Source organism: Canis lupus, chromosome 14, assembly GCF_048164855.1.
Source record: "Canis lupus baileyi chromosome 14, mCanLup2.hap1, whole genome shotgun sequence".
NCBI classification, from domain to species: domain Eukaryota; kingdom Metazoa; phylum Chordata; class Mammalia; order Carnivora; family Canidae; genus Canis; species Canis lupus.
In genome coordinates, this window is record NC_132851.1 from 27,315,157 (window position 1) to 27,342,840 (window position 27,684).

Genomic DNA, 27,684 nt, shown 5'->3' on the forward strand with positions numbered 1-27,684 from the left:
AGCACTTCTGGGTGCTGGGCAATGGACAAGAGAAAAGCAGTCTCTGCTCCTTGGGGAATTTTGTCTTTGAAGGGGACAGATGATGAACAAAGCTTATAAGAATGTGCAGGGGGTGCTATGGTGAGGCGGGCCAGGTTGCTGTGGAATGTGGAATGAATCAGATGGTCCGAATTCATGCCTGCTCGTTGCGGGGAGACTGCTCCTGCCAGAGCTAATGGCTTCTCCATTATTTCTTTATTTTACACATCTGATGTCCTCAGACTCACTGTGATTACTTATCTGTCCACCCTCAATATTAATCTACAATCATGGCCTTGGGCTTTTAGGAAAAGCATTTTGTTCATTTTTGTATTCCAGTATCCTACCTCCCTTCCTTCCTTCCTTCACTTGGTTCAATTCAGTTCAAGCAACACATCCTGAGAACCTGTGCAAAATCTGGGGTCGCACAGATTCAAAGACCTTTACCTTCTTGTGGGAAAGACGGACATACAGATGCACATGGTTTGGACTATCACAGCTGCTCTGAAGAATGGGAACTGGCGGGATGGTAGGCCCTTGAAAATGTGTGGGTTGGAAGTATATGTGTGTCACCACCTGGTGCACATAGTAGGTATACTTCGAATGCAAGGGGAGTAGCTGGACAGACTAGGTTTCTTTTCTCTGGGAACTGTCCTCAGCTCTGAGCAGAAGGTTAGCTAGTGTTTTGAATCCATGAGCACCTTGTAGGGTTCTGTGCTGGTGCAGAAGCAGCCCTTCCTCATTGGAGCTGCCAGAGAAGGTCCCTAGTCTGTGATAGCCTCAGCTTCTCATCTCTGCTAGAAGTTGACTAATTGTGAGCAGGGAAATGAGGACCTTGAAATGCCCCTGTCTGCACATCTGGCTTCCCTGTCACATCTAGTACTCATTTCTGATAATTGCTTTGGCTTCTGTGAAGCACCACTTCTGGCCATGGGCAGTGCTCATAATAAACTGAACCCAGGACATGGGGGTGGAGAGGTGCGGACCGGGTGGGTGGAAGGGATAGACTTTTTTTTTTTTTTTTTTTAGCCCATTTCAAAGTTATAAGGCTTTGAGAGTCATTAGCTGTGTCTGTGACCACGTTTGCTTTCTCTGCTTCCACTGGAAATGAAATTCTAGAAGGACTGAACCTGGCTAGGCAAAGGGAATGTGGACAGGGAAGCTGATGACAAATGCAACTTGGTTATTTCTAGAGTGCTTTGTGTTTTTCAGAGTATTTTCCTTGAACCCTTCTTCATCCGGACTCTCAGAGCACTTAGAGAGCTCTTAGCACGTCAGCATCTGGGTCTTAAGCTTCAGAAACTTTCTAAGCACCTAGTGGGAATAACACCTTACTAGCAGTGTAGCCTTGTCAAGGTTTTTTTTTTGTTTTAAATGGGTGAGACTGTTCCTTTCAAGTAAATCTAGATCCTGTAACAAACCTAGATCCTTAGGATTTTAGTAGCTCAGTGCAAAAGATGCCTATTTCTTATTCACAGAACAGCCCCCGGGGGATGTGCCTGGTCAGTGGGTGGCATCTCCTCTGCAGCGATTGGAAGACTCAAGTGTGTTCCATGCTCGTCGTCTGCCATCCTTTCAACGACCTTGAAGTCTACCCAGCTGGCAGAGGAGGGACAAGGAGGTACAGAGGGACACCTACTTCCTAAACACCTCGTCCTGGAAGTGGCATATAGTCACTTCCCTTGCATGCTTTTGATGAGAACTGGGCACATCGTCCCTCCTCGGAAGCGAACAGGTGTGAGATGTGGTCCCTGTCTGGGTGACTGCTCCCCAGGTGTACATGAGTTCTAGAAGGGGCACCATAAACTTGGTGAGCCCTTCTGCCATAAATACCTTGCTTTAGTGTTGCATAAGGGTAAGTTTGGGTTTATGAACACACTATAGAATTATATTTCCCCCTACTCTTTTCTAAGTATCTTCACCTTACAGGGTAATTGGATCTTTTCTGTATATTTGTCTTCAAAGGCTACATGTTTGATATTTGGGGATGGGATTAGGGAGAGGTCTGTCTCTTTCTGCGTCTGTCGCAGTGCTTTGCCCAAAAGTGTTGATGGATTGACAAGTTCATGATGGTTCCTACTGGACTGTGTGGCTACTTGCTTTTCCTTTTTAGAGGTTTCTACCGAGAACTCAACAGAATCTACAAGAAGGCTTGGGTTCAATGTGTGCAAAGGGGTTTTTCGGTAGAATGTGGTCAAGCATAGTGACAGTTTCCTGAGAAAGAAAAAGGGACTCCTGAAGTTTCTCCAGTAATAAGAGCTCACTGGCTGCTCACAGGGGCCCAGGAGCCAAGTGCTCACGTGTGCTGGCTCACTGAGTCCCCTCAACAAACCAAGGCAGGTGCCATACGATCCCCATTCTCTAAAAGAGGATTGTGAGGCTCAACAGCCACTCTGTGCTGTCACCTGGTGGAGTGGAGGCTGGAGATGTGGGGAGCATGCAGGGGAGCATAAGTCCTTTCTATTCTGCACTGCTCCTGGCCTCACCATGGGGTAGGTGAAAGGGTGCCTGGCATATCCTGTCATGGTGTCCCAGATACAGATAGGAGCAAGTCACAGTCCCTGGCCCCAAGGAACTCACAGTTTGGTGGGAATTAAGGTGGTGGTGATAGGATAAATTGTGAAAGCAAGTATAATTGATTCTCATTAGTTGCCGTAGTTATGTTGTATAAAGTAGAGGCAGACACTGAATTAGTGAATTCTGAATCATCACTCCAGGGGGAAGTAGAGGGTTAGGGTCTGGGGGCCTCTGGCCACAACATTTTCACTGACCAATCAATATATAACATTGTGGGGTTTTTGTTTTTGTTTTTGTTTTTGTTTTTAGATTTTATTTATTTATTCATGAATGAGACGGGGAGGCGGGGTGCAGGGAGGGGCGCAGAGACACAGGCAGAGGGAGAAGCAGGCTCCATGCAGGGAGCCTGACGTGGGACTCGATCCCGGGTCTCCAGGATCATGCCCTGAACTGAAGGCAGTGTTAAACCGCTGAGCCACCTGGGCTGCCCCATTAACTGTTTTATGTGCGTTTCTGATCAAAGGCACTGTCTTTGATACATATTGTTGATTTGTGAGCATTGAACTAACTCACGGCCAAAAGCAGTGTAAGTCATAGTCTGAATGAAGCTTATCTCATACACATCTTTCCTCCAGGAGGCACATCATTGTCTCTGCTCAGGAACACAGTAGTAAGGCTCTGGGCTTAGAGGCCCTTTTCAACAGCGAAACCACCCAGAAAAGAAGTGAAAATGAGGAAAACGTGGCACCACATCGACCTCAGAAAAGAGACTTCTTTATAATACGAGAGCTGAGACAGGAGTAGAGTGTCACCTTGTCCAACCTCAGCGGAGAACATGCAAGTCGGACAGCTCAATTTTTTTTTTTTTTTTTTTTGCCGCCCTGGGAATATCTGAAAATGACTGGGAAAGAGCCATGTACTTAGGGTTACAGAGAAATTTTAGCAAGTAGGCAAATTCACAATTCAGAATCCTGATAGTAGTGAGGATTGACTCTGTATGGCAGTCAAGTGTGAGCCACAGAAACGTGGGGAGCTGCCATTCTGGGGCAGGGTTCTTGCACAGGGTTCCAGAGCTGGTGAGGTCTTACACCAGGGTCTCCAGATTGCTTGTGCAAAGGACCAGAGAGCAAATATTTAAGGCCATGGGGCCTGTGTGGTCTCTGTGGCAGCCGCGCTGTGCCATTATAACACAAAAACAGCCATGGACAATATATAGCAACTGGTCATGACTGTGCTTCAATAAAGCCTCATTTTTGCACACTGAAATCTTCAGATTTTTTTTTCCCCAGCCACTAAAAAATCTCCAAAGCATTCTTACTTCATGGGCCCAACAAACGCAGGTGATGGGGAGATTTGGCCCAAAGGCTGTGGTTTGCCATTCCCTACCTTAGATACTACTAGGTAGGAATGCTTATTAATAATGAAAAAAAAAAAAAAAAAACTAAGTAAGTCAGGAAAGGACAAAGGGTAAAGTTTAAAAGTTCACCTAATTCCCAAGACCCAGAGGTTTCCAAAGACAGCACATATATATATACCCCTCATGGGCATGCTTGGCCACACACATCCATCCGTGTGGTCCTGTAATTAATTTACCCCAGGAGAATATGTGGTGGACATCTCTCTATGTTATTAAGGACAGCTCTCGGTCATAAGCATAATGGCTCACTGTCACTTTTCATAGCTGGGTCATGATTTATGTTAACTTGCCCTTTGCTGGTATCTTTTAGATCACGTTCAATTTTGTTTGTTTGTTTGCTGTCACAAAGGATACAGAATGAATTCTCCTACCTAACTCACCACATCACTGGTGTAAGGGAGATGAAGAGGAGTCCTACCATGCCCTGCCCTCAGGACACTTATAATTCAACAAGCCACACAGGTGTCACGAAGCTGCTGTCCTGGCCCAGACCATGGTAGCTTCCAGAATCAGAGCTCTAGTGCTATGGGGCCTTGCATCCAAAGGGTCCAGCTTCCTGGTCCAGGTGAGACCACCAGGCTCCTGCCTATCTTAGGTTGGCAGCTCCCTTCTGCTTGGGTTCTAGAGCCTCAGAGAACATCAGAAAGGGGACCCCAGAGATCTTCTGGTCATCACCCTACTGCCTCTAGGTGGAAAAACAGAGACTCAGACAGGTCGAAGGAATTTTGGAGAGTCTGAAACAAACTTGGCAAATCTCAAATCCAGATGTCCCTGTCCTGAGTTAAGGCCTCTTGACCCTATTATATCAAGCTCTCAGAGTGCTGTTTCCAAACTTCGTGTGTGGATTTCTCCCAGGCCATGCCAAAGAGACCTTTCAGTGTTCTGGGGCTGTGGTGATGGTGGTGGGTAGGAGAGGTGGTGGGAGGGTTCACGAGACCCCTGAATTCCAGCCATCTCGTTCATAATATAGTAAGAATGTGTCAGCCGCCTTCTCCTTCACTTTTTAGCATGAGTGGCTAAAACCTGGACCCCGACTCCCTCGTTTATGTTGGCAGCCAGCCTTGGCCTGTCACCCGGCAGACAGGAGCTGGGGCACGAGTGTTCTCATTTCTCCATGTGTCAGGGATGATGCCACACCTGACCAAGCCGCGGGTTAACTGTCGTATGAGATTAACATAACGATAAAAAATAGGTAGATTTTTTTTTTCAGTTACTTTTCAGAATCCCATTGTGCTTATGCACAAAGATGTTGGCCGTCGTATTTGTAAGAGCGAAAAACCAGAAATGGCTTTAATGTCGCAGAGCGTGGGAGTGGCTGGAGGAACTGTAGCACGTGCAGAGAATTCATGAGCCCGCTGCTTGAGCATCCCAGTGATGTGGAGAAAGGGCTACCTTCTGGGAAACAGGGGCAGGATGGAGATTGTTTCCAGGGCAGGGGCCTATGATAAGGAAAGATATAAGTGCCATAAACATTCAGATAAAACGGCCCACGGATCCGCAGTCACATCACGATCAGCTGCTCTATGCCAGGCACCTGGCTGGGGGTGGGCAGAGGCTCTCCCGTGGAAAGGAGCAGCTGTCCATCTGTGCTTCTGTCTCCACCATTAGGCTCCCCGAAGCCCCCAGGAACCCCCGCAGCCTGGCTCTCGGCCGACCCTCTTCGGGACACCGTGTCATGTTGCGTTCACTGATCCGTATGATGGCATGTCCGGCACCACCAGTGACGGCAGGTTCGCTGCTCCGTGTGATGACGCCTTCCCCGCTCCACGGAGTGCTAGCCTGCGTGTTCGTCGTGCTGAGAGGTCACAGAGGGAAAGGGAGCCTTGGAGCAATGCCCCGGGGGATAGAGGCCAGAATGTTCCAGGTGGAAAAAATCTGTGCTCCAGGTGGTGACAGCAGTGAAATCTGGCCACACCAGGGAGTGTCTGCTGCGGGGAGCCTCGGCCAGGCCACCGTCGGGCCTCCGTCCAGCCTGCTGGGCAGTAGCCCCCCTTCCCACGTCCACGCTCCGTGGGCCGCGGTGAGTGTGTTAGCCAGGACGTTACACATGAGAAAGCTTGACGTCGGCTGGGCGACGAGTTGGTGTTGCTGCCTGCAGTTCAGCCCCCCACCCCCACCCCTCCGCCCCCTGAACATTCTCTGGCTGTGACGGCACAGGGGGAAGGGCCGGCGGGCCCTGGAGACGCTCTCCTAGTTGCCTGACATTCCGAGTATGATTCATAATGATTGTAGCAGATGAGGCATGAGGGCCGAGGCTCAGACTGCAGCTGATGGAGGTCTTCTCCCAAGGAGCGTGCCCAGCCTCCCCGGGGGCCTCCACCGTCTGGCTGGCCTGGGCCGCCCGGTGCCCAGCAGCGTGGTCAGTGATGAGCGGCCCGTTATGGGGGGGCCACTGTGCGTAGGGGATGATGCTGCAGCCGCGAGAGAGCCCTGAGAATAGGGATCCCAGCAAGCTGGGGTGCGTTTTACGTTCATTACTTTTTAAATATCTGGAAAATAATGAAGAACTATGAAAAAGGCTGTAATTGCACCAATTTTAAAAATTAACAAACGGGGGAGTGAAAAGTGGCCAACCCCACTGTCAAACACCTCCCACCTCTTCCTGAGATAATCCCTATTATCAGTTCGGTCATTTATGCAAACCCAGTGGTGGGCTGTTCAGACTCTTATGAAGGAAAGAAAGCCCCGGATTGTAGGTTTGCCGACATCTGAGGGGTGAGATCCCACCATGGCGATTAAAGATTTAAAATCCATTTTGCACAATTCTTGAATATTTACCAGTTGGCTTCTGTTAAACCCCTGCACTGTCACAAGCAATCACTTTCTTTTTGGCGGCACGAGGGGCGGAAATTGGAAACCCATTACGCATAGTGGTCTGCTTGTCATTTTCATTTCCTGTGTCGCATACCTCTTCCTCAACCAGCGCATGCAGATTCACTTAGCTCATTTCCCTTGCATGGTGGGGTTTCTTCCCTGAAGGTGCACTTTGTTGCTCTTGGAAGGTTCTTGCAGAATCGTCCCACCGGGGGAAGGGAGGGTGACAGCGGATCTTCGCGTTCAGGGAGGCTGGCTCCTGCTGCCCACATCTTAGACCAACTTCGTTGGAGTTCATTGTAGCTCCTGGCCTCTCCCGAACGTGTCATTCTGAGTCTGGAGGCTAAGCACCTCTGATGGTGACACTTGTGTTCACTTTCACTCATCTTTAGGTTCCATTGGATAATCTCATTTTTCTTCTGGGGAGTCTTTCCTGATATTCCTCTCTTTCCCCACACCTGCTCTCTGAGGCTGGGCAGTGGGCCTCTTCCCGGTTTCTTAGAACCCAGGGCTCCCATCTATGATGATGGTCCCCACACTTTATTATTTATTTTACAGGTTTCCTGTAGAGAAGCAGAGAAGCTCTGCCAGCCAGAATAGTACACTCCCCACCCCCCAATGCCTACACCCAAATCTCTGGGGCTGTGCCTATGAAATCGTTACTTTACCTGACAGAGGGGCCTTTGCAGATGGCATTAAGGTGACTAAGCAGTGGGCCCATGCGGAGATTATTCTGGATGATGCAGACAACTTTCTTTGATTGGGATCAGAGAGATCGGCTCCTCCCTTCCCCCAAGAGGAATCAGCCTCCAGTGTGAGAAGGGTTTAGTGTGCTGCTGGTTCCCACATGTAGGGACCCAGGCATGAGGACCGGAGGCAGAAAGGTGGCCCCTGCTGACTGCCAGCAAGGAAAAGGACCCTCAATCCTCAACCACAGGAGACCAAATTCATCCGAGGGCGTGGATGAGTGAACTTGGAAGATGGTCCTCCCCACAGCCTCCCAGTTAAGAGCCAACACCTTGAATCCAGCCCACAGAAGCTGGGATGGAGGCCCCGGCTGTGGCACGTCTGACCTGGAGACTGAGACTGTGCATGTGTGCTATTTGGAGCCACCGTGTTGGGGCATCTGGGTGGCTCAGTGGCTGAGCGTCTGCCCTCCGCTCAGGGCGTGATCCCGGGGTCCTGGGATCGAGCCCCACATCGGGTTCCCCACGGGAAGGCTGCTTCTCCCTCTGCCTATGTCTCTGCCTCTCTCTGTGTGTCTCTCATGAATAAATAAATAAAATCTTAAAAAAAAAAATGAAGCCACCGTGTCTGTAGTGATTTGTTTGTACAGTTGTAGAAAGCTCATGCAGACACAGTGCTTGGGGAGCACAGGTTCCAGACCCTTCTGTTCTAACTTCCAGAATGTGGGCTTCTCCCCAGGAAACCCTCAAGTCTCAGATGTGTGTCTTTCTCCAGCTCAGCTCCCCTGGACTCTGCCCCTTCACCTCTCCTGTGGCCGCCTCCACAAGTCGCCACTTGGTGGATTTTCCACCACAATGTGTGGTTTGGCTCCCGATGTCAGACCCCATGATGCTGTTTCTAAACCTCCTAGGGGGTCTCCCCAACTCCAGGCGTGCCGCTGCCCACCCGTCCTCCCGTCCTCCACAGTGCTGTCCAATGTCCTTTCTGGAGCTCGGCTTTGTCTGTGTCACCCACTTCCCGGTGACAGGCCTCTCTGGGGGTCCTGTTCCCACCGAGTCAGAGGCAGACTCCTCAGCCAGGAACGCCCATGTGTCTCCAGGCTGTGCACCTGCCTCCTGCTCTTGCCCCTTGCGTGCCCCAAGTGTCCCAGTGCTGCAGGGAGGGCCGGGCTCATGTGCAGCCTCCATGGAATCCCCGGAGGCCCCGCCGCTGAGCACTGTATTGCACAGGGCCTGCCCCCCACCAGACCGTAAGTGCGGTAGTCTCACCTTTCCCCCTGCTCCTCATGCGGGGCCGTGGACACGACACCCAGCACCCATGCTTGCCATCTAGTCATGGGACGTCCAGAAGGAAGGAGGAGGGTGACAGGGCATGAGGGCCTGCCCACCATATTAGGCATGGTGCCTGCGGTGCTCATTAAAATACCTCTTCAGTGAGTATTCAGTGGACTCGTTTTTGCACTATTTTAAAATCAATGTCTCTAAGATTGTAAAGCATCTCGAAAGTATTTTTACCACATTTTTTCCAAATATAAAACAGCATTTATATTTGCAGGAGCTACACAGAATGAGTTTGAAGGTGGCCCAAACTGGTGAATAATATTTTACTATGTATAACGTAGTATCGCTGTCGCTAATTTTATAATAGCTAACACATACGGGCTGTGTTTTGATCATCACAGATCAGATTATTTAATAATCGCAACAAGGCTTGGAGTTGGGAGTATGAGTATTCTCATATTTTATGGGTGAAGGGACAGGCACAGACAAAGCAAGTGACTTGCCCAAGGTCACAAGCTAGTTAGTAGCAGAGCCCGATTTCCCACTCCCGCAGTTGGGTGCTGGAGCCCACAGCATCGTGTCCCCTAAGCTGTGCCCCCTCTTTCTAGAGCTGCCATTGTGCTCCACTCATCAGAGGGACATTTCACACGTGCAGCAGGACTTTACCGTGTTCAAGGCTTTCCTCCTCATTCTCACACTGAATAATCACAGGGACATGGGGCTGGTGGCCTTGGTAAGAGCGACGTCCCAGGTGAAATGACCAGGGGTGGAGTCGTTATCGCAGGGAACCCCACTGCATGCCCTTGGGTGCAGATTCCCCAGGACTCCTCATCCTCAGTCTGGTATCCCTTCCCTCACAAGGACGACCCCTCTAAATGCTGCCATCCCCACACCAGGTGGGCAGTTGTTCTAGGCCACTGGAGGTCCTTGCACAGGCCCAGATGGGAAATGATATTTTCTTTAGAATTTCATTTTCAGTCTGTTAGGTTTTCCACTTCTAAGTTCTTCTTTGCAAGGAGAAGGAGGCTCAGTTTGTTCTTTCTTCAATTTTTTCCCCCAAGCTGGAGAAACATGGAGTAGGAAGGAAAAAAAAAAAAAAAACGAAAAACAAAACTTCCTTATCCCATCTTAGGGAAGCTTGCCAGAGAGTGTGTCCTGTCAGCTGCTGGCAGGACGCCCATCCTCATCCTCAAAAGCCACGTCCGCAGAGAACATTCTGTAGAGGCAGAGCCAGAGCCAGCACGCAGCCCGGAGGCCTCCCTAGCAGCCCCGGGCATGGACTGCAGGCAGCCGACCCCTCCTTGGAACGTGCCTTCCAAACAGCATCTCCTTGGCTCCAGAATGCCCCTCTGCTGGGAAGCAGCATATTTCCTATTCCCACTTCGAGCACCCTCCCCTCCACCCCCCGCATTAAGTTCCTTTCCCTTCAGTAAAGATGGTCATCACGTTTTTCACACTGGGTGTTGACATTTTGTTCAGTCCCCAAAGGCCTTGACACAGGCACGTGAATCACGCTTCGGAGAAGGTGAGAGATCAAGCTCTAGACTAGGCCAGAATGACGTTCAAATACAGGGCTGGCCCTCGGGCTGGCTGTGGGGCCATGGGCCAGTTGCCTAACCTCTCTGAGGCTCCTTCAGTTCCTTGTCTGCAAAAATGGGGTGGGGGGCATGCGTAGCTCTAGCAAGGCTGTGGAGACCGAAGGCTGGCATGTTCCTTGCCTGGTGCACACCGTAGGTCCCAGGGTAGCCGCCTTCTTCATGGCACCCCGTGTTAGGTGGGAAGCTGGCACGAGGAGGTGGGCGGAAAAATGGGAGTTGATGTGACGAAGCCATTTCCCGGCACAAAGGCATCCGAGAGAGGACTTCATGATCTTAATGGCTTTGCTCTAAGGTGCTGGGGTGACAGGGCAAGTTCAAGAACTTTGCTCCCGTCGTTACAGGGGCGCTCAGAGGGTGGGCTGGAGCATCTGGTGGCAAGCAGCACCTCCAGGCAGGATTAATGCTGCTGCGGGTCCGCAGCCGGTGGGCGAGAACATGGGCCCTGGAGTCGCAGTGTCTGCTGACACATCTGGACTCCGCAGCGTGCTAGCCCTGGGACTTGGACACTTCAACGTCTCTGGGCCTTATTTTTCTCACCTGAAAATGATAAGCGATAAAAATACCCCCTGCCTCCGATTATGGGGAGGCGGAGATGCGGTGCTGTCTGTGTGCAGAGCCTGGAGACAGTGCTAGCTGTGTGGGGTGTGAAGCACTGTCAGCTGCTCTAACTACGGATCCACCCCCCACTCTTGCTCGGGCTCACGTGCATGTGATGAGTACATGGGGGGTATATGCGTGCGTGCACGCGTGTTGCACATAATCCTATGTCTCCCCACTGGAGCCTGAGTGCCCTGTAGCCTGGGGCGCACGTGGGCTCCGAAGGGCATGGGGTGATTTGACAGCCACACTCCTTCATCTGTCTTGGGGAGAAGGGTTCGAAGTATGATCCAAGGAGTAACCATATCAGAGTCTCCTGGGGGCGTTTATGACAAATCTCAGCTCCAGGGCTCCCCGCCCAGAACCACTGAACCTGATGTTGGATACCCATTCCGATCCCTGTTTGGCCTTTTCTTTCTGGTCTCAACCCAGCAGGGACAGCAGAGCTGCAGGCCCTGTGCAGGGGTTGGTTTATTGTTGCATGTCCTCATCCCCAGTAAAATGAAGACGTTTGGGGGTGGGGAGTGGGGGAGGACAATTATTTTTTTAGTATATGTGCTGCCGAAAAGAGCATGAGGACAACTAATATGGAACCTTTGCTTGACCTTTATCCCAGGTTTAGGGAGCTTGGAAGATTGCGTTCCTTTCTGTGCGACTGCGTAATTCTCTCTTTCCCCCAAATAGGGCTGCCAGTTGATTCCAGCTCTTTTAACTCCTTGCTGGGTTTTTTTTTGTTTTTTGTTTTTGTTTTTTTAATATTTATTCATGAGAAACTCAAAAAGAGAGAGAAAAGCAGAGACACAGGCAGAGGGAGAAGCAGGCTCCATCCAAGGAGCCCGATGTGGGACTCGATCCCAGGACTCCAGGATCACGCCCTGGGCCGAAGGCAGTGCTAAACCCCTGAGCCACCCAGGGATCCCCCTAACTCCCTGCTGTTTGCCCTCATTCCGTATTGGGTAAAGAAGAGAGTTTGGTCACCAGACCTGTGTTAGTTCTCGGCCTGTGAGTCTGTTCTTGGGCAAGGTAGGTGTTCTGTGCGCTCACCAGGGCCATCCATATCTAAGATCCACTGAAGTATCCCTGCCAGGGCTCAGTTGTGGCATCAGGGTCGCTCTCTTGGTGTTGCAAATGGTCCCTGCCTCGCTTCTGTGTCTGTGCCCTAGTGGCAGTGGTGTGGGGCTTAGCACAATCCCAAGTGACCTGAGTTCAAATCCTAACTGGGGCACTTCACTCAGTAACTGTATAAGTGATGTAATTATATGTCTCCTCCTTTTAATGATGTGGTGAATTGACTGCATGAATGGCCCCAGCTCTTCACCCATCCCCTATATCTCTGATGCCAGGCTCGATTTTGTGACTTGCCTTACCCAACGCAAGCAGATACAGATATACTGCAGAGAAAGCTCTGAAGGAGAGTTTCCGTTTACACTGTTGGACCTCCGTCCCCACCAAGGAAGAACATTTCTGGTCCATCTTTCTGATTCCAGGGGGAGGAGGAGAGACACAGAAAACATAACCGAGGTGCTCTGGTGCAACTCTTAGACGACTGGTGAACTCCCAGATCCCTGAGTGAGCCCCACCAAGATCATCAGAGCCACCTGCCTGGCCACCCAGATGCACAGATACTTCGTGTCTATGCCACTGAACTTCTGTTGTTACACAGCATATTTTTGGTGGTAGATACAGTGAGAATATCAATAATAACTGTTAGGTGACTTGCAACCTGCTAGGGCAGGGGTTGCCATAGTATTGCTTACATTCCTTGGCACATCTGATCCTTGTTGAGTGTACAATCTGATAGGGAGAAACCATTAGGAAAGCCCCCTGTGAACCTCCAGCTTACTGCTAGCTCTTCCCAGAATCTGTGTGATGGACTGGGATCAATACTATTCCCCCATTTGTTTGGTTTCCTATAGGAGCAGAGGTGCTTTTTGCTGGATATGCATAGAGAGATCGAGACAGTGAATCAGAGAGAGAGAGAATATGAGTGTGTTGGGGGTGGAGTAGCTAAGGTCCTAGTTTTATGTAAGAAGATGAGGAATCAGTGAGTCTCTGTTGATCCAGCGAGTCTTTTGGGTCCCAAGCCCCAAAGCCAGCCTATTGTATTCCTCAGAAGGAAAACGATTTAACACAGATTATCCTTTTAAGAACTTACCATGGGTGAGAAGCGTCTTGCAGTCCCACTGTTTGGGGCGCTTGCTCCGCACTTGGCACTTCTTGGCCATTCTCACTTGATTCTCACTGCAAGGCTCTGCAAGGAAAAATTGCCCTCCCCACCTTGAAGATGAAGAAACTGCTCAAAGAGTTACCAGAACCCCACAGCCAAGAAGGTAGCAGCACGAATGGCAATATCCAGGGCCATCTGACAGCAAAGACCACCTTTCAACCCCATCACAGTCCGCAGGGATCTCAACAGGCCCCTGGCCCAAGCCCTTCACCCAGTCCATGAGGAAATCTGCCCCCCCGGGGTCCTCCAAGAGCAGAGACCTGGCTCACACATTGTGAGCAGGTTATCCGACACCCCCTCTAGGGCCTGTGGTGTGTCTGGATGAGACCTTATGGGCCAGTGGCCTCACTGGAATGTCTTGGTGGGTTTCCACTGAAGGCGTTAGCTGTTTGCAGGTATCCACCTCAGGTATCCACCTCAGCTCCCCGAAATATGTACAAAGACCTGCAGGTTGCAGGTATCCATCTCAGCTCCCTGAAATATGTACAAAGACCTGCAGGTTGCCAGAGCCGCTGGGCGTGTGGGGTTTTCACCCCACCAGGAGGCCACAGAGGGAAGCCCCCACTCCCGGCCTACGGTGCCCATCCCCTGCCCACCGCTCGGGCAGTGAGAGCAGGACCAGGGCAAGGCTGGCCTGGCAGGAGGAGGAGGGGGCGCAGCGGGCAGAAGCACGGCTTGGCCCGCCGCCCCGGGCACCTGCTACCCTCCTGTGTTTGCTCAGCGAGTCAGGAGAGGAAGCAGGATGCTTTCCGTTGGGCCCTGGGCGTTCCGGACCTCGGGGGCCAGCTGCTGGGGCTGGCAGCTTCTCCGAGGACCTGTCTCTTGGCCTCTCTGTACCTCCCGCTCTCAGCTACCTGACAGGCAGGTAATAATCCCAGCACCCCCTAACGTGACCCTGGGAGGAGGCAGGAGGCCCTGCTGGTGTGCGCAGAACAAACACTGGCAAGGGGCCCAGGAGCGCTGCATCAGGCACCTTCAGCCCCCGGAGGGAGCCGGGCCCCCGCTGGCAGCATCCCAGCACCTGCAAACGTCCTGCCTCGCACCATCCCGGCCCCTTTGCCGCGTCAAAAAGTATTTGCTGGAGTTCTGGCAAGGAAAGCACCTCCGGTGGCACACTGGCTGCCTTGGATTAGGCATTCGCGATGATTTAAATTCATCTGGGGTTTCAGGACAGCTCCCTTCCTGTCAGGACCATGTGAGAAACTGGTTCTGAGGCCAGTTCTTACGCAGCGTCGCCGTACGCAGCACGTGGAGAGCTTTCTGGTTCGCGGAGACCCGCGTGTCCAGTCTCCCACGCCCCGGGAAGGAAGCATTGCCAGCCGCGTTTTACAGGTGAGGTGTCAGAGGCCCGGAGACCGTGTACCTCGCCCTGCCCTTACAGGTAGAAAAGGGCCGGAAGCCAGGTCTTCCCCCTGCAAGATCCAGACTTCTTTCGTATTCACTCTTTGGTATTTGGGGTACATTTAAAGAACCTGTGGGTTTTCTCTCCAGGAGGTTTGCACTCCAATAAGATCAGAGTAGAAAGAAAGGAAAGAAGATTTCTCTGGGCTACTTCTTGTCTAGACTCTACTGTGTGGTGTTTCATTTACTTTACTCACGCAGGCTTTGTTCGCCCCCATAACACTCCCAAGACAGCGGGGCTTCCAGAGGCGAAATGTCTTTCCCCACAGTTAAGTAGAGGCAGAAGGTGGAGGCTGACCTCTCTGCCTCCAGAGGCTCTCCTTATCTCCCAGTGTGCCTTGTTGCCTCCTGCAGAGAGCCAGGGTGCTAGTGCTGGCTGGGGGGTGGGGTGGGGGTGATGAGGAAGCTGGTACACCTGGGAAGGCTGAGCAGCAGCCAGAGCTGTGCATGCTCTGCTGGCTTCTTCTCCCTCGAAAGGACTTCTCCTGGGGATCCCTGGATGGCTCAGCAGTTTAGCGCCTGCCTTTGGCCCAGGGCATGATCCTTGGAGTCTTGGGATCGAATCCTACATCGGGCCCCCTGCATGGAGCCTGCTTCTCCCTCTGCCTGTGTCTCTGCCTCTCTTTCTCTGTGTGTCTCTCATGAATAAATAAATAAAATCTTAAAAAAAAAAAAAAAAAAAGAAAGAAAGAAAAGAAAGAAAGGACGGACTTCTTCCAGCCTCTCCACTCCCCAGTCCAGAATCCGGGGTCTGTGGTATGGAACGATAGACCTGGTGGTTCCTCGGTTCTAGTACCCTCGCTTACCCACCGCGGAGATGCTCTGGGGGGAATGTGACAGGCCCCTCCCGTGGAAGGGGCAGCGGAACCTGGGGTAGGCTCCAGGCCCCTGCCTCTGCTCTTGTCCTGTCGGGCCACTCCTGGTCTCTCCCTCGGTTTCCCTTGATCACCCTGAGCCCTCCTCCACGCTGCGGTGGGCCACCTCTGGTGACACCATTGAGCACAAGCTGCTGTGCATGGTACCCCCAGGCCCCTTTACGTGTGGCTGTCCTCTCCAGGAAGAACATGAGGACCTCTCTGGAGGGGACCAGCTGTGTCCGTGTCTTTGGAACTGGCTGGAAGCTGGGGCTCTGAAGTGGCGGGATCCCAGTTCCCTGCCTGTGGCTGAAGGCAAGCTGTGACTCGTCTCCCCAGTTACACGACCACTTCCTTGCCCCCGTGTCCTCTTGGGACAGTCACGGTGGATCCAGGAGTTGGGGCGCCCTGACTATGCCAGCCTTTCTCACTCCACAGGGCACTGGCACCCTGGGAGCTGGAGAGATGCAGCTGGAAGAGCCCGCGCCCGGGGCACGAGGGGTCCCATGCCATGTCACGGGCTTGTCCCCAGCTGCCACCGTGCTGATGGCTTGGCCGCCACTGCTGCTTACTGAGCACACCCGCGTGGGCCCTCGCTGCTGTGCCTTCTGTCGAGGCTCCGGCTCTCTCATCCCTGAGGGACCCCGGCATCCCACCTACCCAGGCTCACCAAGACAGGGCCCATCACCGGTCCTCCGCACTCCTGAGTGTCGCACAGAGCGGGGGTCAGGCCACCTTAGGTAAGTAAGGAAACGAGTGAATGAATTCTCCAGGTGCAGAGACGCCGCCCTGAGTCCTGTGGATTCCTAACAGGTGCAAGCGGCTGCTCCGAGCTGGCCACCACCTGCCACGACCCAGCTTCCCCATCCTTAGGTTCCTCCTTGCACAGGGGCCACACCTGGGACACTCTGGGGACAGCGCAGTGCTCACCGCAGGCCTCCACCCCCCCAGCCCAGCCCACGTGGCCTCCTTTTGTTCTCTCATCTCCGTTTCAGACAAGCCAGCCAGGCCTGGCCCCCCAGCTTGCTTTGCACACCCCCTGGAAGGTTTGACGGTCAGCCAACCTCGAGCTGGCCCGAGCACACATGGGCCAGGGCTGGTGCCAGGGCCCCGGCCGCCACTGCCCACCTCGCTGGCTCCGGGGCCCATGCATGCAGGCACAGCTGTGCCCGGACATTTGCCCCGACTGGCGTGACCTTCGTCCGGAGTCCTTCCCCAGGCCTGTCATGTAGTAAAGCCCCCGGATAGCCCCCGGCCTCTAGTCCCTGCACGGCAGGGCCTTCAGCAGGAGCAGCCTGGCCGGGCCCTGGGCTCTGAGGAGAAGCAGGACGAGGGGTGGCAGGGAGTAGAAGCAGAGGGCTTGGCTACAGACCTGCATGGAGCGCCCCACTCTGCCGGCTGTGGGACTTACCTGCATCGCGCCTCAGTTTCTCTCATAAGCGGCAAGAGTAGAACAAACACCTGGTTCACGGACGTCCAGTGAGGAGGAACGAAGTGCTGTGTGTTAGCACATGTAAGCCTGAGATCAACGCTTGCCGGAACACCTTAATATTGGTGAGGTTGCTGAGCCTTTGAGCACCAGGCAGAGCAGGAGGCAGTATGTGAGCCCAGCTTGGCCTCCGGAGGCCTGGACTGGTTCCCTGCACCATTAGGCACCGGCCGCTGTCCCCCTGAGACCACCCAGGTGCTTGGGGGGACAGCTGCCACCTGGACACTTGCCAGGTCTTTGTGGTTCCCTGAGGCACTTAGCAAGCAGGTGCATCCCCCGAGAACAGGGACCGTGCCTGCCCACCTCACTCTTGTCTCCTCAGTACCCGCCGTACGTGTACCCTGTTCAGTCATTGAGTAAATGAACCAAGTTAGGTCCGCTTCCCTCTTGATTGCGTCTTCCCCGCTCACTCCTCCTCCTAGCACTATCTTGTGTGCTCCTGAGGCCAGGACTACATTGGATTAGCTTTGACTCCCTCAGCCTAGGTGCAAGATGTGGCCCAGAGCCGGTGCTCGGTACGGAAATACTGAATTATGGGTGCAGGGATCTCTCCACTCTGGGTGTCAGGCAGTGCCCTTGCCACAAAGCTTTCCTGAACCCTTTCATCACGTGCAGCAGAGGTCAGTTCCCCGGCCCCGTCCAGTTGCCAGGGAGCTGCCTGCATCACTGGTCCAGGAGCAATTGGACATCAGCCACTGCCTGGCACACCTGCGTTGGCACACCTGGGCTGTTCCAGAACAGACCTCATGGCTGAGGGTTAAGTAACACCAGGAGTGGGTATAAGGCCAGGCACCTCCTCTTTGTGGCTCTCCCGTGCAGCTTGGCGGGTGGCTGGTGGCTGGCAGGGGAGGGACCCTGGCACTGCTGCTCCCTGTATCTGCCGCCAGCAGAGCCTTAGACACCACAGGGATGCCTGCCCAGCTGATTGCACCGCAGAAGACAAAAGCTGCAGAGAGCAGCACAAGGAAAATGCAGACGACCCAGGAACTGGCAGAGAGCTTATCAGCCTGTTTCCTGCTTGTCAGTACGGGTGGGGGAGCGTTCTGGGGCCTGGCCATGGCCTGCACGTGGCACGAGTCCCTGGGGGAGTGGACATGGCACTGCCCTCCGAGTGAGGCAGGTCCCTTTACCTTTCTCAGAGCCCTTCTGAGGATTAGATGAGTTGAGACACTTAATGTGCCTGCAGTGTGGTGGCCTCACTATGGTAACAGCAACGGCCCCGAGAGGGGCACTGAACACGTACTGAGCATCTACTATGTGCTAAACTCCCTTTTAGTTGCTTTGTGTGTATTAACTCATGTAATCTTCATAATGATGCTGCGAGGTCGGTAGTACTATTATCTCCATTTTATAGATGAGAAAACTGAAGCTCAGAGATGTGGGGTTATTTCCCCAAGGTCACACAGCTACCAAGAAGCCAATCTGAAATTCAAACCAGGCCCTCTGGCTGCAGAGCACATGCATATAACCACCTCCCTACATGTTTTTTCCTTCTGCTCTTGAGTCCTACGCTTCGATGTGGTTGATGATGGTGGTGACAACCATTAGGATGCTGGTGGTTGTGCTGGTGGTGGAGGGGACAGTGACGATGGTAGAGCACATGGCCTCGTTTTGTTCATGACTTGCTTCTTCCTGGAATTCCAAACTTATTTGCATATCCGGTCCTCAGAGCAAGCCCGGGAAGGGGAGTAATTTTGAGATCTGAGGAAACTGAGCCTTACAAGGTGGCCAGGATGGACACAACCATGCGGTGACCTCTCTAAGGCCTAGAGCTGGGGGGAGACAGATTGGGGTGGACCCAGAGCTCCCAACCCTGACTTCAAGGGTGGGCACAGGGCTGCGGGAGGCTCTGCTTCACCGTGCCAGGGCCTGGCAGGAAGGGAGATCTGGGGCTATACTGCAGCACAGATAGGGTGGAAAGGTCACCCCCACCCATGTCACCTCTTTGGACGTTCGCTTACTCCCTCAGGATGATAGACTGAGGCTCTACAGTCAATCTGGTGGCAATTGTAGACCCTCTCGTGAAGGTGGTGGGATCATAGCTCTCATTCACAGAGAGCAAGCGCTTGTTTGTCTCATTTAATCTCCACAGTGGCCCTGAGAGGTCATTACTATCATTACTATCATCGTACAGATTGAATTTAAGATTTATTGCCCCAGTAATACCACGTAACAAACAACAGCATCTCACTGGTTCTGATAATAAGGATTTCTTGTTTGCGCATCTGGGCTTTTTGGCCAAGTGGCTCTGCTGATCTTGGCTGGACACCCCCATGTCTGGGCTTGGCTGTGGTTGGTTCGTCTAGTCTATCTGGGGTGTTTGGGGGTGTCTCAGCTCGACTCTGTGTGTCTTTCAACTCCTGGGCCCAGCCTGGGAATGTCCTTCTGAATGCTGGCACTTCCCTTAAGGGGGTCAGTACTATGACTCCTGAGGCTTCATGGAGCTGGGGCACTTTCTCGAGGCTGCCCAAGCCAAGAAGTGGCTCCGCCACAATTGGAATGTCCACGGCCTCTTTCCTGGGTGCATGTGCAAAAGAGCCCATACCTGTGCCCAGGTGCCATTTGGGGAGGAACGTGCAGCCCGTTCTCAGACACAATGTTTCTTAGAAGCTGGAAGCCAGGAGGAAAAGAAGCTGCAGGACAGCCAAACAGTGCCCTTCCAAGAGGTGAGGCGAGCCCCTTGTTTCCCACAAGCTTCCCTCTGGGTGGCCACCCCAGAGGCTAGACCACAGGGGGCGATTCCTCTTGAGACCCCAGAGCCTCTGGACAAGTCATAGAGAAGCGAGGCCCTTCAGCCATGAAACAGCCACCAGGCTGGGGGCCTCACCGGTGGAATCTCCAGCCTCGAGGATCAAAACCAAGTCAGGGCTCGGATTTTGAAAATGGCTTCAAAGTACCAGATTCCTCATTCAATGGGTAGAGCTGTTGCTCCTCCTCCTTTGCCCCCACTACACCGGCCCAGGGAGTGCTGGCAACACGTTCAGGTTAGCTGTGTGTGTGTGTGTGTGAGTCCACCCAGCCCTCTGACGACAGTGACTGTGGCTCCATCATGTCTCTGTCCTTGTGTCCACCTACGTGCCCGGCACACGTGGAAGTCAACTTGGTAGGCAGAGCAGCTATGTGAATGTCCCTGGATGTGGGATACGCTCAGGTCCTCCGGGGGCTTGGGCTCCAGACCCCCCTGCTCTGGGTGGGACGCTGGAAAGCCCTCCTGTCGCGCCATCTACAGACAAAGCCTGTGGCTCCGGGAGACTCGGTTTGACCCTCCCATTTGGCAGATTTGTGCCCACACGGAAAGAGCCCAGCCTTAGAATTTGACAGACTCGGGAGTCCTTTCTCTGGCTTTTCCCAGCTGGTGGTGACTTTTGCCTCGTGCCTCTATTTCCCCACCTGTAAGATGAACACAGAAACCCACATTTCCTGTTGCCCGATTGGCTGAAAAGAATAGAGATGATTGTTTGCAAAGCTCAGGCACCAGCAGTAGCTATGGTTGTGATGGTCTTTTCTCTGAGAAGGAACCACTCCTGTGGTGTCTTGCCAGGGGAGGGGGGCCGGGGGTTGGCAGCCAAAGCTTTCAGTGGCGAAGGTGCAGTTACCTGGAGGCTTCTCTGGTGGTGCCTTTTCTCTTGCAGTAAAAGTGCCGTCATCAGAACACAGCAGTAAGCCAGCTGGCTACTCCAGCCCTGCCTGGATTCCCAGGAAATCCACTGGAAAGGAGCTGCCTGCTGCCCACTGGCCCGCTGTGCAGGCACCAGTGGCCGTGAGAACACACGGAGACAGGAGAACAAACCCATTGCGCACTGGGGATTTTATCCTCGAGCCCATAAGGTGCGGATACCTTGCAGTTTATAAGTGTTCCCAGGAGGTGCATGCCTGCTAGTTAAGCCTTCTATCACTCCCGCCCTTTGGGGACAGGGGGGCAGCTCAGGCATGATGTAAGACTTTAGGATTGTGTTCCCACCTGGGCCCTTCCTTTTTCTTCCCTGGTTTCTTTTATTCTGCATTTACTGGGCACTTAGTGTCCGGTGGGCACCATGCTGTGTGCTGGGGATATGAGGAGGACTAACAATGTGGTGCGGTAGAAGGACAAGTCAACACATGGGTTTGGCTCCATTACAGACCCCCAAAGATCTCCACGTCCTGATCTCCAACACCCGTGACGGTCACCCTGCGTGGAAGAAGGACTTTGCAGAAACGATTAAGTTAAGGATCTTGAGATGAGGGACGCCTGGGTGGCTCAGCAGTTGAGCATCCGCCTTTGGCTCAGGGCATGATCTCAGAGTCCCGGGACCTAGTCCCACATCGGGCTTCCTGTGTGAAGCCTGCTTCTCCCTCTGCCTGTGTCTCTGCCTCTCTCTCAGTGTCTCTCATGAATAAATAAAAATCTTTTAAAATTTTTTTAAAATTTACAAAAATTAAAAAATAAAAGGACCTTGAGATGAGGGGATTATCCTGGTGCATCCAAGAGGATCTAATGTAATCTTAAGTGTCTTTAGGAAAGGGATCAGGAGGGAGATGAGACCTGTGACTGTGGAAACAGAACGAAGTGATGCAGCCAGGACCCCAGGACCGCCTACAGCCTCTAGAAATGGAAGACGTAAGGAGCCTACTTTCCCTTGGAGCCTCCAGAAAGAACCAGTTTTGCCGGCACCTTGATTTTAGCCCCTTTAACTTATTTTGGTCTCCCGACCTTCAGACCCGTAAGAGAATGAATTTGTGCTGTTTTTGGTGGTTGATGGTTATGGCAGCAACGGGAAAACTAATATAACATTCATTGCCATATTGAGTGATGAGTGTTAACACTGCTGTTCTTCGGCAACCCCACGTGGCTCAATGGTTCAGAGCAAGATCCCTGGAGTCCCAATGCCCTGGTTCAAGTCTGTTTCCACCTTTCATTGGTTGAGGGGCCTTTTGGCACATCGCCCCTGCCCCATGCCTCCTCCTCCATCAGGGGACACTGGGTGGTGGGGAGGCACTCAGCAGGGCTGCCCAAGTGCCGGGCAACGGTTGGAGAGGCTTCTGGGCTGGGCCTTTTGATAGCAGATGGTAGGACCAGTAGGAGTCGTGGCTTTTATTGGACCAGTCACTGGCCCCTGATCCTCCTTGGGGTAATGCAATTCACAGAAAGCCCCAGTTTTTCCTTTAAGCTACTCTTGAATACAGTAAGCTCCTTTATGGAGTAAAAGTGGCCCCTGCCATGTGCCCATCTTCATAGGATGGAGCAGAGTGTGTGGAGCCCTGCAGGTTTTCCAGGAATCCTGGGTTTAGGCTCCTTTCTTGGGACATTTGGCTTTGATGCTGCTCTGGTTTGTCAGCTGCAGACCCCCTGTCGGGATTCTCACTTGACAACGGGCTGCCTGGACCCCTTTTCTTACAGCTGGATCTGCTCCACCATTACCAGGGGCACAGGGATTGAGGAACCCTAGGCCGTGGGAGGATCTAAGGCTGCTAAGAACCAAGCACTTCTGGGGGCCCTGTGGCAGCCACACTCGAGAAGTTGATGCCCTTGTGCCCATTTTGCAGATTGTGCTCTGCAGATTGTGACTGGGTAACACCATTCTCTCCTCTAATCTAAATGTAGGTTCGGAGGTGAGAGGTCATTCTTGCTGCTATGATTTACTATAGGGTATCATCCCCCACCCACCCACCCCCGAGATAATTTGCCTTTGTTTCTGTGTCATTAACAGTCTGTGTTCTTGATGCCATGTCAGCAGACGGGGTGGAGAGAGAACCTGGAAGCATCTGGGCCATAAGATGAGTCCATCCGGAGGGTAGACCTCAATGCAGTTTTAGCAGAAGTACCAGCTGGGCTGAGAAACCCCGGCCCCTCATTTGTGCCTCACATGACACTCTCCGGGAGGTGACGACAAGCAGCACCTATGTTCACGCTGGAGCATGAGATCAGGGGCTGCAGGGAGGTTCCGGTGGCAGGTGGAAGAGGGGTGTGCAGTCTGCTCCAGGGCAGAGAGGGCCCCGGGTGGTTCCGTGAACACTCACTGTGTCCCGAGGCTGTCTCAGGGGGTTCCCCGTAGCCTGTCCATGAAACCTGCCTCTTCCTCTGGGGCGGATGCTTCACCCCTATTTCTCAGATGAAGCAACCCCAGGCCTGGAAACTTAAATATCTGCCAAAGCATTTACCCTACCAAAGGGCAAAGGAGCGAGGGTTCCGCTCGGGTCCTCCTGTCCCTCTGACCCTTCCTTTTAGCACACTCCCACCTTGGGTGAGTGGCTCGCTGATATTGTAAAAGGCAGTTCAGATGCTTAACTGGAAAGTGGGAGAAATGTAAAATACAATGGACCTTGCCTATTTACCCTAATTAAATGAGGAAACAATTTAAACATTGTCATCCATTGCCGTAATGAGGCCAGAGGACAGCAGGTGCGAGTTTGCGCTGCCTGTGGCAATTGGTAGGATGTGTGGAATGGGTTTTGTTAGCATAGTTTGCAAAAATAGCCTTGATGGAGTCTGCGCATTTTCACTCATTTCTCAGTTGTATCCTAAGGGGATAATTCAAAGGAATAGAAAAACCCTATTTTGTGCAAATGCCTATGAAATCATGTTTTTTTTTTTTTTAACCTTTGATTATGGAACATTTCAAACATCCAAGAAAGTGGAGAGGATAGTATAATGCACACCTATACACACCCCTTGCCTCGTTTTAACAGTTACAAACCTTTGCTTTATTTACTTCATGATTTTGTTTCTAAAATATTTTCAAGTCAATGATAGCGTGATAGTTCATTTCCAGATATTTCAGAGGGACTTTAGTTATGAGAATAAAAAGTTGAAACTAGGGATCCCTGGGTGGTGCAGCAGTTTGGCGCCTGCCTTTGGCCCAGGGCGCGATCCTGGAGACCCGGGATCGAATCCCACATCGGGCTCCCGGTGCATGGAGCCTGCTTCTCCCTCTGCCTGTGTCTCTGCCTCTCTCTCTCTCTCTCTGTGATTATAATAAATAAATAAAAAATTAAAAAAAAAGTTGAAACTAAACTGGATTAAGTGGAGAATGGTTAAGTAAATGTGATGATCCATCTGTGGTCCAATATTATGAGACCCTTAAAATTATCATTTTGAAATTCCTATTATAAGATTTCTTGGAGCTCGACGCTTTGCCTTTTTATACAGTTTATCATAGTTTCTAATGATTTCGTTGTTGGGTTGTTTGATTAAGGTCTATTTCCCCTACTTACCTGGCAGGGACAGTGTCCTTTCTGCTCACCATTTTTTGTCCCGACTGCCCAGGACGGTGCCTGGGAGACAGCAGGTGTAAAATAAAATTGGTTGAATGAATGCCAAATGAGCATTCTTGAGATCCCTGAAATAACATGCTGAGTGATGCAAGCAAAAGCACATAATCTCATATGAGGACAATGTGGAAATACATATGCATACAGATGACTTCTGGAAAGGCCGCTTCGGGAATCTCAAGTTTTTATGCTCGCATCATGGGAAATATGGGTCAGATTTGCTCTCCTGCTGTTATTTCCCTTATGTTGTGGTCATGCGGTGGTAGCGGCGCAGAGGCTGCCACTGCCACCACGCATCCGGCTTGCTCTGCGCGATGTCAGAGAATAGGAACATCAGCCCGCGTTGGGAAGACTTGGTTTTGAAGTCTCCACTGTCCTGACAGTCTCTGAACCCCGCAGAGCTTAGTTCGTTCCTTCAGCTTGCCACTGTGGTAGAGGTACCTGCCCCTCTGCATTTCTGTAACTGGATGGTGCAGTGATGAATGGATCACAGATGAGAGCACAGTGTAAAATGTCTCCTGAGCGGGCTGCTCCCCAGCTGTCTCCACCGTGACACGCCACCCCACAGAGCTGCCCTGATGCCCGCCTTCCAGCAGAGTCCGCCAGCAGATCCACAGAGTGTGCTGTAGTTAGGGTCTTCTTAGGTGTCCATCTGAAAATCCCTGCTGATAGTAAACGGGAAGGTGATGGCTAATTAACTCCGAGAGCTTCCTCCATGTGCACCCATCTCACTAATTGATGGGTCCATCAGTCATCCAGCGATATTTATTGCACTGGGGCTGTGTGTTCATTAGCCCTTGGCAGCTGCCCACCCTGCCCTGACTCTGGATTTTTTTAAGTGGCAGTAGAGTCTGTGGGCATCTGGCCCTTGGGGTCACCAGGAAGGATGAAGGTGGTTCAGCCAGGGGATGAGGGCCAGGATCATTACCTTATAAGAAGGACTTTTAGTAGAGGAATCCTGGCTGACTCTCCCCTTTTTTCTAGAGGACCCAGGCAAGGTGTTAGAGCCTGTATGAGTTTCCCAGGGTTGCCATAACAAAGTACCACAAACGAGGTGGCTTACACAACAGAAATTTACTCCTTCACAGTTTTGGAGGCCAGAAGGCCAAAGTCAAGGTTTAGTGAGATGCCATGCTCCATCTGAAGGCTCTAGTGGAGGATCCTTCTTGCCTCTTCCTAGTGTCTGGTGTAGCTAGGAATCCTGTAGCTTAGGCTCCTTGGCTTGTGGCCTCCACCCTGGATTTCTTCCCTGTGTGTGTCACCTGCCCCTCTTCCTCCTTATGAGAGCACCAATCATTGGATTTAGGGCCACGCTAATCTGCTATGATCTTATCTCAACTCGATTGCATCTGCAAAGAGCCTATTTCAATAGAAGACCTCATTCATAAGTACTTGGGGTTAGGATTTCAGCATATCCTTTTGGGGGGATCCAGTTCAACCCCTAACAGAATCCAAAGCCAAAGCAATTCCTTTTTCTCTTGAGCAGCAGCCCTGTTCCCCTAAGGACCACTGCTTAGCATGTGTGTAGATGGACCACTTATTTTTCACATGGGCCCTGGATGGGTCCCCTCCTGCTCATTATCCCTTTTGATTCTATAATAACCCTGTCATGCATGTATTCAGGCATGCACAGCATACTTTTTGGCCACCTGGTATGAGTCCAGGCCTATGCCTGGTTCTGGTATACAAGGATATAAAAGGCCAGGGATTTTCAGTTGGTCGAAAACTCCGCGAGAAACTCTACCTTCCTTTCCAGTCTGTACATGCCGAGCAGCAGTCCTTCCTCCTGACCATCAAAACTGCCTTGAGCCATTGCCAAATGTTCCCTGGGGGTGGAGGGTCGGGGGGTGAAAACATCCTCCATTAAGAACCACTGGTTTAGCCTAGCAAGGCCCCACATGTGCAACTCCAGAAATCCCCTTTACTGATTCTCCCTCCTTGCAAGAGAATTGTTTCGAATAAACAAACTTCACTTGTTAGGTAATTGTTTGCCCACCTTTTTACCTAAAAACCCACTTTCTTCCCTAAAAATAAAACTCCACCCATTGGGGTTTCTTTCTTTTCTTTTTTTTTAAGATTTTTTATTTATTTATTCATGAGAGACACACAGAGAGAGGCAGAGACCCAGGCAGAGGGAGAAGCAAGCTCCATGCAGGGAGCCCGATGGGGGACTTGATCCCAGGATTCCACGACCACGCCCTGGGCCTCGGGCAGGCGCTAAACCACTGAGCACCCAGGGATCCCCATTGGGGTTTCTGATCCTTGTCACCAGACTGAGTTGATGCCATTCTGGCTAGTATCAAGCAAAGAAGCTTGACATTTTAGGGCCTGTCTGTGGCCTTATTGAAAAGAAGGTACAGGGGCACTTGGGTGGCTCAGCGGTTGAGCATCTGCCTTAGGCTCAGAATATGATTCCAGGATTCTGGGATCGAGTCCTCCATCAGGCTCCCTGTAGGGAGCCTGCTTCTCCTTCTGCCTGTGTCTCTGCCTCTCTCTCTGTGTCTCTCATGAATAAATAAATAAAATATTAAAAAAAAAAAAGAAGGTACAGTTGCTGGTAATTTTTCTGACCAGTTGAAAAAAAAATAGCCCAAATACACCCATTGAGGAATCACTGCTATAAATTTCCATTCACTGTCTGAAATCACGTTTTGAATCAAATGTCTGTGGATGGTTCCTCAGAGCTCCAGATTTCTCCCCTTCCTCCTCCGCCCACCTCTCCTTACCTGGCAGCCGCCTGATTCTTCTTTTAAATTGCAATTCAAAAAAAAAATAAATAAATAAATTGCAATTCAGAGAACAGTGCACACCAGCTGCCTTTGGAAGTCTTTCAAAGACATGAAGACTGTCCCCTCCTCTCCGTGCATTCCTCCCACCCACACTGTCCTCAGATTACTGCCCTAATGCCTTCATGGTCATCGCTTGGGTTATAAGGCCTAGTGGTGCTAGCTAGGCTTTAGGAAATGCCCCCACGTGAGCACTGCAAGATGGGCAGGTGTCCCCTCGGGGAAAAGGCAGGTTGGCCTCAAAAAGGAGAAGAACTTAGGGATGCAGTGGTTCAGAGGGGATTGTGGCCGGGATGTTGGCTCTTCTCTGTTGAGTTGGGGCTTTTGGAGGCTTCTGAGCAGACCTGACTTGCCTTTCAACTGCTCTGTTGAAAATCAACCGAAGGTGACCAAGGTAGGAATAGGTAGACCATGAGGAGGCTCTGGAAGAAATCCTGGGAAGTGATGACAAGGGGGTGTCCACATGGTAGCAGAGGAAATCTCAAGAAAGGATCAGATATGAATGCATCCTGCAGGCAGCAGTTGCTGATGTCTTGGATACAGAGTGTCAGAGGGTGATCCTACAGTTTTACCTTGAGCAACTGGAGAGTGAAGTTTCCATTTATTCATATAAGGGGATCAGTGAGGGGAGCGGGTGGTGGAGATGTTTGATTCATTTGTTTTGCAGGTAGGATTCCACTCGTTATTTTTGAGATGTCCATCAGACATACAAAGATAATGAGGAAGTAGCTGGATGTATGCATCTGAAATG